We start from the raw sequence: 10,778 nt of genomic DNA, 5'->3' as shown, positions 1-10,778 counted from the left end.
TTGTCCTTGAGAATGTGGTGGTGAGCAGCTTTCTTGAACCACTACTGTGCACCTTCTGTGGTTTAACCCACAATGCCATTAGGGAGGGAGCTGTAGGGTTTTGATTCAAAGATCCAAAGATAGTGACAGAACAGTGATATATTTCCATTTCAGCATGTGAGTGGCTTGGGAGGCAACTTTCAAGTTTGGTGTTCCCATATATCTACTACCCTTATCCTTGGAAATAGAAGTGGTCAAAGTTTTGGAAGGTGCTGTACAAGGATGTTTGGTGAACTGCTGCAGTGCATCTTATTTGTAGCACTCACTGCTGCTTCTGAGCATTGGTGGTGGAAGGAGTCAATACTTGTGGATGTGGTGCCAATCAAGTGGGCTGCTTTGTCCTGGATGGTGTCAAGCTTCTTGAGTGTTGTTGGAGCTGCTCCCATCCAGGCCAGTTGGGAGTATTCCATCACACTCTTGATTTGTGCCTTGTAGGTAAGGGACATGTTTTGGGGATTCAAGGGGTGAATTACTCACCACAGTATTCTTACCTTCTGACCTGTTCTTGTAGGCATTGAATTTATGCAACTTGTCAAGTTGAGTTTCTGGTCAATGTTGATCCCAAAAATAGTGGGGGATTAAGTGATGGTGACACCACAGAAAGTCAAGGGGCAGGAGTTAGATTGTTTCTTTTCAGTGATGGTCTTTATTCATTCATGTGAAGAGGTTATCACTGGCCAAGCCAGCAATTATTGCCCATCCCTAATTGTCCAGAGAGGAGGTAAGCATCAACCACATTGCTGTCGGTCTGGAGTCAAATGTAGGCTTGACCAGTAAGAATGGCAGTTTCCTTCCCTAAAGGACATTAATGACCCAGATGGGTTTTTCCGACAAGCAACAATGGATTCATGGTCATCATGAGATTTTTAATTTCAGATATTTATTGAATTCAAACTCTGCAAGCTGCTGTGGCTCATTTTGAACCTGGGTCTCCAGAATATTATGTTGACCTCTGGATGAGCAGTCTAGCAATAATACCAGTAGGCCATTGCCTCCCCCATAAATGGTCACAGTCCACCATTTGTGTAGCACCAGATTTATTTGCCTCTTATTAATGCAAGCCTGGATCTCATCCAGCTTTGTTTGCATTTGAACATGGAGAAAGTGAGGACTGCAGATGCTGGAGATCAGAGCTGAAAAATGTGTTGCTGGAAAAGCGGACCAGATCAGGCAGCATCCAGGGAGCAGAAGAATCGACGTTTCGGGCATAAGTCCTTCGACAGAAATGAGGAAGGTGTGCCAAGCAGGCTAAGATAAAAGGTAGGAAGGAGGGACTTGGGGGAGGGGCATTAGGAATGCGATAGGTGGAAGGAGATAAAGTTGAGGGTGATAGGCCGGAGAGGGGGTGGGGACGGCGAGGTTGGGAATAAGATTTCAGGTCAAGAAGGTGATGCTGAGTCCGAGGGTTGGGACTGAGATAAGGTGGGGGGATGGGAATTGAGGAAGCTGGAGAAATCTGCATTCATCCCTTGTGTTTGGAGGGTTCCTAGGCGGAAGATGAGGCGCTCTTCCTCCAGGTGTCATGTTTGCCATGGTCTGGCGATGGAGGAGGCCAAGGACCTGCATGTCCTTGACGGAGTGAGAGGGGGAGTTAAAGTGTTCAGCCACGGGGAGGTTTGGTTGGTTGGTGCATGTGTCCCAGAGGTATTCTCTGAAATGTTCCACAAGTAGGCGGCCTGTCTCCCAAATATAGAGGAGGCCACACTGGGTGTAGCGGATGCAGTAAATGATGTGTGTGGAGGTGCAGGTGAATTTGTGATGGATATGGAAGGATCCCTTGGGGCCTTGGAGGGAAGTGAGGGGGGAGGTGTGGGCACAAGTTTTGCATTTCTTGCGGTTGCAGGGGAAGATGCCAGGAGTGGAGGTTGGGTTGGTTGGGGGTGTGGACCTGATGAGGGAGTCGCGGAGGGAGTGGTCTTTACAGAATGCTGATAGGGGAGGGAGGGAAATATATCCTTGGTGGTGGGGCCTGTTTGGAGGTGGTGGAAATGACGAAGGATGATTTGATGTACCTGGAGGTTGGTGGGGTGGTAGGTGAGGACCAGTGGGTTCTGTCCTGGTGGTGATTGGAGAGGCGGGGTTCAAGGGCGGAGGAGTAGGAAGTGGAGGAGATGCAGTGGAGAGCATCGTCAACCACGTCTGAGAGGAAATTGCGGTCTTTGAAGAAGGAGGCCATTTGGGTTGCTCGGTATTGGAATTGGTCCTCCTGGGAACAGATGCAGCGGAGGCGAAGGAACTGGGAATATGGGATGGCGTTTTTACAGGGGGCAGGGTGGAAGGGTACTGGTTGGGAGTTCTTGGACTAAGGGGGACAGGACCGTGTCGAGGTATGCAGAGATGAGTTCGGTGGGGCAAGAGCGCACTGAGACAATGGGTCGGCCGGGGCAGTCAGGTTTGTGGAATTTGGGCAGAAACGGTGTTGTTCCCGGTGGCTGTGAACCCCATGGAGGCCGCAAATCTGTCGGCAAAGGTCCTAGCTCTCAGCCCTGCCATATTTTCACCATCCCTCCAGACCTCCCCCTCTCTGAGGATGAAAGATCAGTCCTCAGCAAAGGCCTCACCTTCATCCCCCTACGATCCTGGATTAACGAGTTCAACACACGGCGAGACATCGAACAATTCTTCCGCTGCCTTCGCCTCCACGCCTATTTCTTCAACCAGGATTCTTGCCCCCCCCCACCTTTCTGACGACCCCTTCTCCCACCTCCAACACACCCATCCTCTTGGACAACCCGTGCTGGCCTTTTATCTGCCCTCGATCTCTTCATAACCAACTGCTGCCACAACATTAACCACTTCAACCTGTCCACCCCCTTACCCACTCCAACCTCTCACCCTTGCAACGTGCAGCCCTCCACTCCCTCCGCTCAAACCCCAACCTCACTATCAAACCGGCAGACAAGGGAGGCATGGTGGTAGTTTGACGCACTGATCTTTACATTGCTGAGGCTAAACGCCAGCTCATGGACACCTCCTTCTACTGTCCCCTTGACCATGACCCCACCTCCCACCACCAAACCATCATCTCCCAGACCATCCATAATCTCATCACCTCAGGGGATCTCCCATCCACTGCCTCCAACCTCATAGTCCCACAACCCCGCACTGCCCGTTTCTACCTCCTGCCCAAAATCCTCAAACCTGACTGCCCTGGCCGACCCATTGTCTCAGCCTGCTCCTGCCCCACCGAACTCATCTCTGCATAACTCGAAATGGTTCTGTCCCCCTCAGTCCAAGAACTCCCCACTTACGTTCAGGACATCACCCACGCCCTCCACCTCCTCCATGATTTTTGCTTCCCCGGCCCCCAACGCTTTATCTTCACCACGGACATTTAGTCCCTATACACCTCCATCCCCCATCACGAAGGCCACAAAGCCCTCCGCTTCTTCCTTTCCCGCCGACCCAACCAGTACCCTTCCACTGACACCCTCCTTCGACTGACTGAACTGGTCCTCACTCTGAACAACTTCTCTTTCCAAACCTCCCACTTACTCCAAACCCAAGGAGTAGCCATGGGCACCCACATGGGCCCCAGCTATGCCTGCCCGTCGGATATGTGGAACAGTCCATCTTCCGCAGCTATACTGGCACCACCCGCTATCTTTTCCTCCGCTACATTGATGACTGCATCGGCACTACCTCGTGCTCCCATGAGGCAGTTGAACAGTTCATCCACTTTACTAACACCTTCCACTCCGATCTCAAATTTACCTGGACCGTCTCAGACTCCTCCCTTCCCTTCCGAGACCTCTGCATTTCTATCTCGGGCGACCGGCTCAAAATGGACATTTACTTCAAACCAACCGACTCCCACAGCTACCTAGATTACACCTCCTCCAACCCCGCCCCCTGTAAAAACGCCGTCCCATAATCCCAATTCCTTCACCTCCGCTGCATCTGCTCCCAGGGGGACCAATTCCAATACTGAACAACCCAAATGGCCTCCTTCTTCAAAGACCGCAATTTCCTCTCAGATGTGGTAGACGATGCTCTTCACCGCATCTCCTCCACTTCCTGCTCCTCCGCCCTTGAACCCCACCTCTCCAATCACCACCAGGATAGAACCCCACTGGTCCTCACCTACCACCCCACCAACCTCCAATACATCGGATCATCCTTCGTCATTTCCACCACTTCCAAACAGGCCCCACCACCAAGTACATATTTCCCTCCTCTCCCCATCAGCATTCTGGAAAGACCACTCCCTCATCAGGTCCACACCCCCCACCAACCCAACCTCCACTCCCGGCACCTTCCCCTGCAACCACAAGAAATGCAAAACTTGTACCCACACCTCCCCCCTCACTTCCATCCAAGGCCCCGAGGGATCCTTCCATATCCATCACAAATTCACCTGCACCTCCACACACATCATTTACTGCATCTGCTGCACCCAATGTGGCCTCCTCTACATTAAGGAGACACCTACTTGCGGAATGTTTCAGAGAATACCTCTGGGACACCCGCACCAACCAACCCAACCTCCCCGTGGCTGAACACTTTAACTCCCCCTCCCACTCTGCCAAGGACATGCAGGTCCTTGGCCTCCTCCATCACCAGACCATGGCAAACACGACGCCTGAAGGAAGAGCACCTCATCTTCCGACTAGGAACCCTCCAAACACAAGGGATGAATGCAGATTTCTCCAGCTTCCTCATTTCCCCATCCCCCACCTTATCTCAGTCCCAACCCTCGGACTCAGCACTGCCTTCTTGACCTGCAATCTTCTTACCGATTTGTCCGCCCCCATCCCCTCTCCGGCCTATCACCCTCATCTTATCCTTCTTCCACCTGTTGCATTCCCAGTGCCCCTCCCCCAAGCTCCTCCTCTCTACCTTTTATCTTAGCTTGCTTGGCACACCTTCCTCATTCCTGAAGAAGGACTGATGCCCGAAATGTTGATTTTCCTGCTCCTTGGATGCTGCCTGACTTGCTGTGCTTTTCCAGCAACACATTTTTCAGCTCTGCATTTGAAAATAGACTGTGTTAGTATCTGAGAAGTCCCGAATAATACTCAACATTGTGAAATCATGAACAAATGGATTTAATCTCACGTGTATTTTACGGTAAGAAAGATAGTAAAATATAACGTAAAATGTTTCTGCTGATGCCATGATCCTGTGCCAATTTTTACTGTTTTATGAATAAGAACAAAGAACAAAGAAAAAAGAAAAGTTACAGCCCAGGAACAGGCCTTTTTGGCCCTCCAAGCCTGAGCTGATCCAAATCTACTGTCTAAACCTGTTGCCTAATTCCTAAGCATAAGAAAAATGGAAAGCTAGTTGCCAAATAGAGTCCATCAGATCTGAACCAGCTCATCTTCAGAGAACATCTCCATTTCTGACCTTATGACAGAGGAAAGGTCATTGGTCATTATGAAGCAGCTGAGGTTGTTTGGTCGTGGACATTTCCAACATATTCCTCTCATGATGCAGTGATTGTATTTCTAGCCCTGACCTGAGAAACCTAGGATCAAGTCCCACCGACTTCAGAGGTGTGAAACAACATCTCTCAACAGTTCAACTGGAAAAAATGGATGCAAGATATTCAGTCATGTATCCGGTATGATTGTTTGATGACATTAAATCTATGATGTTTCGGGGCTGGTGTTGAGCTGGTGTGGACAAAGCCAGAGGTCACACAATACCAGATTAGTTCACCTGATGAAGGAGCATTGCTCTGAAAGTTTGTGATTTCAAATAAACATTTTTGACTATAACCTGGTGTTGTGTGACATCTGATTAAATCTATGAGCTGGTATTATTTCTCTTGACATTGCAGTTATTTATTCTCAATACGACAAAGCAATTTTATATGGAGAGGAAGAAAACAATGCTGATTGTGTGATGATGTTGAGTGACAGCAGCGATCAACAAACAACCAAGTTATCAATAAAAAGGAATCAAGGCAAGAACATACCTCTCCATGGGAGCATATCATCACCAGTTTGGGACAAGTTGTCAAAGCTCTATATCAAAGTTGAATTATTAATCTTGTTAACAGTTATGTTAAATGTGTGTATAATTACTGAATTGACATGTGTCTCTGTACAATTATCTGTTTGGGATTGGTTTTCTTTGGAATATGGGAGATTTTGTATCATGTCCTGCAGATGATGTATCATAAAGGAACACACCTTTAAAGGATATGCATATGATGTCAGCTGTGTAACTGCATGTGGCCTGTACTTATAAAGTTTTCAGGCTCCGTCTTATAGAGCTCTGTCCTCTTACAGCATAACAAGCTGAGAGAAGCATGAGATCAGAGTACATCTGACAGACATGGCTTTGGCCCAGGCACGCAAATCATTTACAGATGCTTACATCTTTTCTGGGGCAACAAACAGCTCCTGACTATTACAGCTAACATTGACTAGAAAGCCGGGCCTATGAGAACTGGCCACTCCCATTCAAGCTGCTTCCATTGTTTCAATCTTTCAAAAAAAACTAAAGACCTCCTAAGTTGTTCACTTAGGCTTTCAATAGTAACTAGTTTTGAACTTTAAACGTTACAACCTCTTTAAAACGAAAACCCCAGGACAAGATAGCCTTATTAAAGTGACAGTGTTGTCACATGGATGGCATATAGCAGCTTTACATTGGTTAGGCCACGTTTGGAATGCTGTGTTCCATTCTCATCTCCCTGCTCAAGGAAAGAAATTGTTAATCTTGAAAGGAAGCAGAAAAGACTGACAAGTATGTTGCCAGGACTGGAAGGCTTGAGTTGGACAGAGAGGCTGAATGGGCTCGTGCTTTTCTCCCTGGAGCACGGGAGGCTGAGGGGCGACCTTTTAGAGGTTTATAAAATCATGAGGGGTATGGATAGGGTGAATATTCAAGATTATTTTCCGAGGGTGGGGTCGTCCAAAACTAGAGGAGAAAGGCTTAAGGTGAGAGGAGAAAGATTTTAAAATGATCTAATGGGCAACCTTTTCATATAGTAGGTGGTGTTTGTATGGAATGAGCTGCCAGATGGAAGGAAGTGCAATTAACTGATTTTAAAGACAACTCCACGAAACAAGAGAGGTTGAGAATGATATGGTGTCAATGCTGGCAAGTGGGCTGAGGTCAGATTGGAATGTCTGGTTGGTTGGGAGGAATTGGACTTAAGGGTCAGTTTCTGTGCTGTAGGAGTCTATAATTTTACAACGGTCACTTTTCTGACAGAATGTAGGTGTTCCCAAAGCAGTTACCCAGTCTGGAGGGGAGGTAGATGGGCAGGTGTTACACCTTCTGCCATTGAATATTTACCCACAGATAATTCCTGTAAATTGCTGGAATATAATTTTCTCTACAATTCAGTTCTAAATTAAAATCTTATTATTGAACCGAAATTTTGTGTACTGCTTGCTCCAGATCAATTGTCGGGTTAACACAAACAACTGCATTTCTGAACACGCTATGTGGCAATCGTCGCCTTTCTTTACTTGGGGAAATGAACAGAAACCGATTCCGCTGAATCGTTAAGTTAGCACTTTTCTTCAGGCGGATTTCAGCAATTGCTTTCCCAATGCCTTTGGCAGCACCAGTCACGAGCGCAACTTTCCCCTAGAGCTCCATTATAGCACTGACGGTGGACTTTAGGAATTTGCCCCTGAACTTTATTGAAAGGTTTGCAGTTAACTTGTCATGAGTAAATATTTGTATGAACTGCTGACATTTACCTACCCAAAGAAAGAGGAAAAAACTCCAACGTCTATTCAGTTTCCTCCCCATTCCTTCTTGATTTTGCACAAATCTGAAATTTGGTCACCCTCCCAATATGTCTTGCCCTCACATTTCTAGTTCATGGCCAGCATCCACATTATAGATTGGAATAGTTCCTCAGCCTTGAAACCAAGCAGCGTTGGATTAGAGAAAGGGCTGTCATATCTGAGTTCACTCTGCCTTTAGCCTCTGCCCAGTACCCAGGCAGTGAGCTGTCATAACAAGTCTCATCCCTTTCAATTTGAAAAACTAAGAAACATGGATTTGGGAGAAGGATGGTGGGGATGTACGAGGGCTTGTTCAGGGTGAGCATATTGTAAATTACCATGATCCATTTCTTTGAGGGTAGTTCACCCTTGCTGTGGTGATTGCCTTATGCCCAAATGTGCTCCCAAAAGATACCCATTATGCACTGGGTGCTCACTCCTACGTTCTCATCCAAATCCTTTATGCAAATGAGAAAAGGAGTGGACCGATCACTGATCCCTGTGGCACACCACTGGTCACAGGCCTCCAGTTGAAAAGCAACCCTCCACCAACACTCTCTGTTTTCTACGTTTCAGCCATTTCTGCATCAAAACAACAAGTTCTACCTATATTCCATGAGATCTAACCTTGCTAAAAATGTGTTGCTGGAAATGCGCAGCAGGTCAGGCAGCATCCAAGGAGCAGGAGAATCGACGTTTCGGGCATGAGCCCTTCTTCAGGACTCATGCCCGAAACGTCGATTCTCCTGTTCCTTGGATGCTGCCAGACCTACAGCGCTTTTCCAGCAACACATTTTCACCTCTGATCTCCAGCATCTGCAGTCCTCACTTTCTCCTAGAAAATCTAACCTTGCTAGCCTGTCATCCATGAGGAACCTTGTCAAGGTGTTTTTGAGGGTTGTTTTACTGACTGAGATCTGTAACAGAGGGTTTTCTGCTGGGATTGGTACTGGGAACGCTGTTATTTGTAATTTATAAAAATGCTTTGTTTGAAAGTGTGGATAGTGTGATTAGTAATTATGCTGAAGACACAAAAATTAATGGATTTGTGGAAGGTTGTCAAACTATAGAGCAGAATCCAGATCAGTTGGAAAGTTGGACTGAGAAATGACAGATGGAACTTAATCTGGACAAGTGTGAGATGATGTATTATGGGAGGTAGTTCTGGTGGCCACACAATAGTAAAGATCTGGACACTTTGGAGTAGAAGCAGAAGAAGCTGACCAGGATATTTTCTGGATTGTAGTTGATTAGTTCAAAGGAAGGGTTGGACAAACTTAGATTGTTTTTGCAAGAGGATGGAAGGCTGAGGGCGACTTGATAGATGTATGTAAAATGTATATTCTGTTGTAAAATATACTTTTGATTGTGGACCAAGAAATTGTTTTAAAACTAAGAAATGCTGCAAGATCATTGCATGTTTTGAAATCAACTACTTGACACTCATTGTCAGTTCTCTTTGCATAATTGCTGGTCCAGTTGAAGAGCAGTTTGCAGATGAGCTGCAGCTGTTGTGGCTGCAACTGGAGATTCAGCCTCTGTGACAATGCAATGGCTTGAAAAGGTGAATTCTGTCCTTTTTTTGAGACCAGAGGTTGAAACAAAGGCGTCAAGTGGTCTGTTCCAAACCAATTAAGTCAACAGCTTGTGATGCCTTGGGCTTTTTTCAAAGTTGTACCAATAGAAGCAGCATGATTGGGTGGATCAGGCTCCCATAGAGTTCAACTTTCAGCAGTTGCTTGAGTCATGAAACTGTATATGTAGTTTGTTTCCTTTTTTCTCTCTCACAGAGCTGGACTTCAGAACTGAGCTGAGAGAACTGTGTATGAGATAATCTATTTTGCTGAATTTGCCTTTGCCAAAGGCATGTACATTGGATGGCACTCTATTTGGATTAATTGTTGTTTAATAGTCAATAATTTGTTAAATTTTCCAATACAATTAATTTATTACAATTCTTCTTTCTCTTGTTTGTATTTTAACAGCAGCATAAGAATAAAGTGGATTTGGCTTATAGCCAAAAGCACAACCAATTTGTTTTCATGTGGAATACGGCATTTTACACTTGCCTTTGAAGAAGAAAGATGTTAGGGTCTAGCTACCTCCATGTTATATTTGAAGGGGAATTGTTCTAGTCCATAACACCTCCAATACATAACTGATTGGTCTGTGGACTAGTAACCTCTTAATGATAACAGAACTCTTCTGCTGTTAAGAATTATGGGAATTATTCTCAGCTATGTGAGCAGCTTGTGGCTGTGAAGACATCAGACATTCACCAGATCAGGAGATCACTCTGTTCTCTGCCGTAAAAGCCACTTCACATGAATAAAACTAGTTTCTATGTTTAAGTCTGGGAGCCTCTGGAAAAGGAACACATGGTATCTCCCAACACCCTTGAGCTGTTCAGGGAGAGGTGGGCACCACAGGGAGTTGAGAGTTTTATTTCCCCCTCTATCTCTATTTTGATTCAATCCCTGCACTCCCTGTCACTTTTTTGATGACACAGTATTGTTCTTTGATGAAAAGAGCACTGCTTGTCACTGGCCACTCTGGTGTTTCCTTTCTTCCTGGTGATGGGAAGTGAATAACGATTTGTACACCAGTTGTCTTTCACTGTGTCTCACAGCTTCACACAAACAACAAGGCTGATGGGGAAAATATAAGCAGTATGTCTGTTAGGCTGTAGTGTGCGGGGTGGGGGGGGGAGAAAATTAAAAAGAAACAAATAATTGAAACAGATTTATCTTCCCTTTAGCAGTTGAAAGCTGGGACTCTTCTGAAATCTGTGTCTCTCCTGTAACATAAGAAATTGGGTGTGGTTATTGGTATTAAAAAATCCAACTGATATTTATGCAGCTAACTATTGTGAACAATTGTTACTTTCCTCAGCCACGTAAGTAGCTGGGGCAGGATTAATCAATCCTCTGTTTTCGATTCTCAAGCCATGTCTCAAGCGATCTGTACTAAGAAAAATTGAGATCTTTATATCCTTAGGTCACATGCTATGATGCCACAATAATATCATCAGCATGCTTCTTA

This window comes from Hemiscyllium ocellatum, chromosome 16 (genome assembly GCF_020745735.1).
Source record: "Hemiscyllium ocellatum isolate sHemOce1 chromosome 16, sHemOce1.pat.X.cur, whole genome shotgun sequence".
Classification (NCBI taxonomy): domain Eukaryota; kingdom Metazoa; phylum Chordata; class Chondrichthyes; order Orectolobiformes; family Hemiscylliidae; genus Hemiscyllium; species Hemiscyllium ocellatum.
This window is presented reverse-complemented; position numbering follows the sequence as displayed.